A 6,000-nucleotide genomic window follows, 5' to 3' on the forward strand; every position below is an offset into this window, starting at 1 on the left:
GTATGCTGTAGCCTTAAGATTTCCCTTCACTGAAACTAAGGGGCCTAGCCCGAACCATGAAAAACAGCCACAGACCATTATGCCTTATCTACCAACCTTTACATTTGCCACTATGCATTCGGGCAGGTAGTGTTCTCCTGGTATCCGCCAAACCCAGATTTGTCTGTCGGACTGCCAGATGAAGCGTGATTCATCACTCCAGAGAACGTGTTTCCACTGCTCCAGAGTCAAATTGCGGCAAAGTTTACACCACTCCAGCCGACGCTTGCATTGTGCATGGTGATATTAGGCTTGTGTGTGGCTGCTCGGCCATGGAAACCCATTTCATGAAGCTCCCGACGAACAGTTATTGTGCTGATGTTGCTTCCAGAGGCAATTAGGAACTCGGTAGTGAGTGTTGAAACTGAGGACAGACAGATTTTTACGTGCTTCAGCATTCGGCAGTCCCGTTCTGTGAGCTTGTGTGTCCTACCACTTCACAACTGGGCCGGTGTTGCTCCTAGACGTTTCCACTTCACAATAACAGCACTTACAGTTGACCGGGGCAGCTCCAGAAGGACAGAAATCTGACAAACTAACTTGGTGGAAAGGTTGCATCCTATGACGCTGTCACTTTGAAAGTCACCAAGCTCTTCAGTACGGGCCATTTTACTACCAATGTTTGTTTATGGAGATTGCATAGCTGTGTGCTCGATGTTATACACCTGTCAGCAACCGGTATGGTTGAAATAGCCTAATCCACTAATTTGAAGGGGTGTCCACAAACTTGTGGACATGTAGTGTATATTATTCTTTACTAAAAAGATGAGCTTTGATAAATGTTGTAGTTTAAATTAAATGCAGTGCTGTTTTGATCAAATTCTGGCCTTGACCTTGACTTTAATATAAAACATTCTCTATGTGATTCTTTACAATATTAACAATACTAGAATAAGATAAATTTACCAAACACTTAAATGCTGCCAAGGCAAATATGTCTCAAGTAGGCTTTGAATAAGTACTGAGGGAATAACCTTTTAAGGAAGATTGAAATGTCTGTTAAGTGTTGATTGAGCTTAATTTGAAAATAGACAAGATCATTGTAGCATTTTGTGGCTTTTTCAGTAATGGGAAAAGTGCTTGTGAGCTACCCATAAAAAAAAATACCAAAAGATAGGTGATTATTTTACATATTGCATCCCAGTGTGTTGACCCTGACTGCTATGGTTACAAACAGTTTCTCTGTAAGTAACAATGGATATTCACTTTTTATTTATCCTGTATTTAACTAGGCAAGTCAGTTAAGAGCAAATGACTGCCTACCCCTGTCGACACTGTCCCTATGGGACTCCCAATCATCACCAGATGTGATACAGTAGTTACGCCTCTTACGCTGAGATGCAGTGCCTTAGACCGCTGCGCCACTCGGGAGCCCAAGATCACATAGGGCTATATATAAAATAAAAAAAGGGAATCAAAACGTTCGTGTAGGGTAATATTTGACATAGTGTAGGATGTGTGTGCATGTTGAACACGTGGGCAATGTTTAGTATTCGGGCGCTAGATGTCAGTAAAGACTCTCAGGCATTTGTATCGCAGTAGGAACATACGATAACATCTGACTGAGCAATGTTTTGAGACACAAGTAAAGTATCACACGGTCATGGTTTACATGCAGCGTAGTATTATTGCCTATTCATAAGGACCGTGCCGCCTCGCCTGGCGAGAGCGTTGGACGTTTTAAGAGCCCCGCATTTAAAGGTCTTGACGAATGTTTTAAATTGTGGCCAATCAGTGCCCGGAACCGTGCATAAAAAAGAGCTCCGTGGCCCCATGTTTTGCCCAGGCTCTCTCAAGTGCGCGTTTTCGAACTGTGCAGTGTGTAGGCCAGGGGCGTGTAAAGCAGGGCGCAACATTTGGATAGAAATAAGGTATGTAGAACAAACATGCCTATAATCCGAAATGTAGAATAAAGACTCACGTCAGGCCGATTGATTGAATTTCTATCTGCAACGTTCGAGAACGTTTTGCAACTGAACGTGGCCCAGGTGCAGGCACATTCAGGAAACAGACGCACAAACAGATAAGAATTACAGGTCAGATGCTAATATCCTACAAATTGTAACTTTTTTACGAATGTTGACTGGAAAATTCGAGAGTAAAAAAAATGTCAACATGATGTAAAGAGACTGTTATTTGAATATTAGAGCCACACTCTACAAGTGTGCATACCATCAACGAACATGCACATTAACAAAGGAGCTAATGCATCCCCTGTAGTTTTCATGTGCAAATATCTGTGTAGTGCTCAAGGAAGGATATTCCATGAATGCAAAATTACTTTAAAATGAAAACATGACTTGCAGCTATAGCCTACCATTTATTTTACAAGGTCTCATGTGAACAAACAAAAAACTAAACAATAGATTAGCGGCCTTACAGATTGTTTTTAAATGTGTAAACCTTGTGGGATTTTGTTTTCATAAAACAACTGTGAAGTGAAGTCTAACTCTGGTCTCTGTGCATTGTCCCTACAAGGATAATTGTTAGCCTAATTTATGATGAAAGTTGTTTTATTTGCTTTATTAATTGATTTCCCTCACCTTATCTTACTCTTTTCTAATACCTATTTTCTTTCCATCCTTCCTTTCTCCTTCTGTTAACAGTAAGCTGGATGACTCTGTGATATGGTGACCTGTGCGAGGAGTGGGAAACCGCTGGCGAGAGTGACATACAATACAACAAGGACTGGTGTCATCTCAATGTCCACTAAACCACAGTAATAACACATTTAACACCGCCAAAGAAGTACTAAATACAGGGCAGTTTCTCTGACACAGTTGTAGCCCTGTGATGGTATAAAATTCAAGATCGAGCAAGAATTTCTATTGAAAATGCTTTTGAGTCCAGGATTAGGCATAATCCGTGCCTGGGACAACTCCCCTACATGACAGGCCTTGTGTTGGCCATAATTTAGTTCAGCAAAATAATTATATTGATCAATTCCACAGGTTTGTGATACAATTTTAGTCAAGGTACATTGTTACTCAAGCACCCTCTAGTGGTGCAATGCGACTTATTCGAGAAGGGCCACAGTGTTATTATCAGGGTGATGGTATGATTCACTAAGGCTGCGTCGCAAATGGCTCTCTGGTCAAAGTAGTGCACTATATAAATAATCTCGTTCCCTGACACTTCCGGCAAAATAAGAAAGCCAATAAGATTGACGTGAAATTTACAGCGTGATAGGCATTGGCTTAATCGGCTTAATCTACCAACCAATCATCTCCCGCTACACCTTCCCCCACTTTTCTTGAGCACCTCTGTCATATCAGAGGAAGAGGTGAAGCAAGAGGTTTTACTTTGCCCAAAATCTGTCCTTGAAAAATAAGCCCACAATTGAGTAATTTTTTTGTCAAATTTGCTACTTGAGGCTTATTTGATCTAATCTAACTTTGGGGATGGTTAGGTTGTTACGAATGCACTGATATAAGTGGACACACGTGGTACTTCGTCAACTTTGGAAAAAAATCAATTTTACATCAGAGTATTGTGCCGGAGGGGATGGCAGCCATTTTACGGGCTTCTGACCAATTGTGCTATTTTGTGTTTTCTTGCTCTGTTTGTTGCTTTTTTTTGCACATAATGTTTCCGCCATCGTTTCTTATGACAGAAAAGAGCTTCTGGACATCAGAACAGAGATTACTCACCTCGAACTGGACAAGGATTTATTCTTTATGAGTCTGACACAAAGGATATACTGCTCCTCCCGGACCAGGCCCAAATCCCCGTCATTTTGTGTGAAGAGGAGACGGTATTACAGAGGTCAAAGAGCCGGATGCATCGCGAGTCCGTGTTGATGAGTGGATAATCTGCCTTTAACCTTCGTTCTACTGGCGAACTGGAGAATAAACTGGATGAGCTCCGTTTGAGACTATCCTATCAACAGGACATAAAAAAACGTAATATCCTGTGTTTCACCGAGTCAAGGACATGTATAATATACAGTTGCTGGGTTTTCCGTGCATCGGCAAGACAGAACAGCAGGTAAGATCGGGGGGGGGGGGGGGGGGGGGGTGGTGTGTGTCTCTTTTTCAACAACAGCTGGTGCGTGATCTTTAGTATTATGGAAGTATCAAGGTTTTGCTCACCTGAGTTTGAGTACCTCCTGATAAATTGTAGACCACAAATTGTAGACCACAGTTCCATCTGTATTCTTCATAGATGTCTATTTACCACCACAAATCGATCCTGGCACTAAGACCGCACTCAACGAGCTGTATAAAGCTATAAGCAAACAATACAATTTTTATCCAGAGCTCCTAGTGGCCGGGGACTTAAATCCAGGACAGCTGAAATTCTTTTTACCTAATTTCTACCAGCAATGCCACATGTGCAACTAGAGGAAAAATAGTCTAGATCAGTTTTACTCCACACACAGAGATGTGTACAAAGCTCGCCCTCCATTCATCCGATGGCATTGAGGAGTATACCACATCAGTAACCCGCTTCATTAATAAGTGCATCGACGACATTGTCCCCACAGTAAATGTACGTACATATCCCAACCAGAAGCCATTGATTACAGGCAACATCCGCACTGATATAAAGGCAAGAGCTGCTGCTTTCAATGAACTGGACACTAATCCGGACACTTATAAGAAATCCCACTACGCCCTCCAACAAACCATAAAACAGGCAAAGCATCAATACAGAACTAAGATCGAATCCTACTACACCTGCTCTGACGCTCGTCAAATGTGACAGGGCTTGCAAACTACAAAGGGAAACCCAGCCACGAGCTGCCCAGTGACGCGAGCCTACCAGATGAGCCTTCTATGCATGTTTTGGGTCAAGCAACACTGAACCATGCATGAGAGCACCAGCTGTTCTGGACAACTGTGTGATCACGCTCTCTGTAGCCAATGGGAGTAAGACCTTAACTTTTTTTAACATTCACAAGGCCTCAGGTCCAGACTAATTACCAGGATGCGTACTCAGAGCATGCACTGACCAGCTGGCAAGTGTATTCACTGACATTTTCAACCTCTCCCTAACCCAGTCTCTGTAATACCTACAGTACAGTTCAAAAGTTTGGGATCACTTAGAAATGTCCTTGTTTTTGAAAGAAAAGCTATTTTTTTTGTTCATTAAAATAACATCAGATTGATCAGAAGTACATTGTAGACATTGTTAATGTTGTAAATGACTACTATAGCTGGAAACGGCAAAAAAAATTAATAGAATATCTACATAGGCGTACAGAGACCCATTATCAGCGACCATCACTCCTGTGTTCCAATGGCACGTTGTGTTAGCTAATCCAAGTTTATAATTTTAAAAGGCTCATTAGAAAACCCTTTTGCAATTATGTTAGCACAGCTAGTTGTGATTATAGAAGCAATAAAACTGGCGTTCTTTTGACTAGTTGAGTATCTGGAGCATCAGCATTTGTGGGTTCGATTACAGGCTCAAATTTGCCAGAAACTAAGAACTTTCTTCTGAAACTCGTCAAGTCTATTCTTGTTCTGAGAAATTAAGTGGGAGGCCCCAGTGCACAACTGAGCAAGAGGACAAGTACATTAGAGTGTCTAGTTTGAGAAACAAATGCCTCACAAGTCCTCAACTGGCAGCTTCATTAAATAGTACCCACAAAACACCAGTCAACATCAACAGTGAAGAGGCGACTCCGGGATGCTGGCCTTCTAAGCAGAGTTCCTTTGTCCCGTGTCTGTGTTCTTTTGCCCATCTTAATATTTTATTTTTATTGGCCAGTCAGAGATATGGCTTTTTCTTTGCAACTCTGCCTAGAAGGCCAGCATCCCGGAGTCACCTCTTCACTGCTGACGTTGAGACTGATGTTTTGCGGGTACTATTTATTGTGTGCGTCACACACGCACACACACACACATCTGCACACACACACATTCACATTCCTTCACACTCTTCACATATGCTGCTGTTACTCTCTTTTTATTATCTATGCATAGTCACCTTACCCCACCTACATGTACATATTAC

The sequence above is a fragment of the Oncorhynchus clarkii genome, chromosome 18 (assembly GCF_045791955.1).
Source record: "Oncorhynchus clarkii lewisi isolate Uvic-CL-2024 chromosome 18, UVic_Ocla_1.0, whole genome shotgun sequence".
Taxonomy (NCBI): Eukaryota; Metazoa; Chordata; class Actinopteri; order Salmoniformes; family Salmonidae; genus Oncorhynchus; species Oncorhynchus clarkii.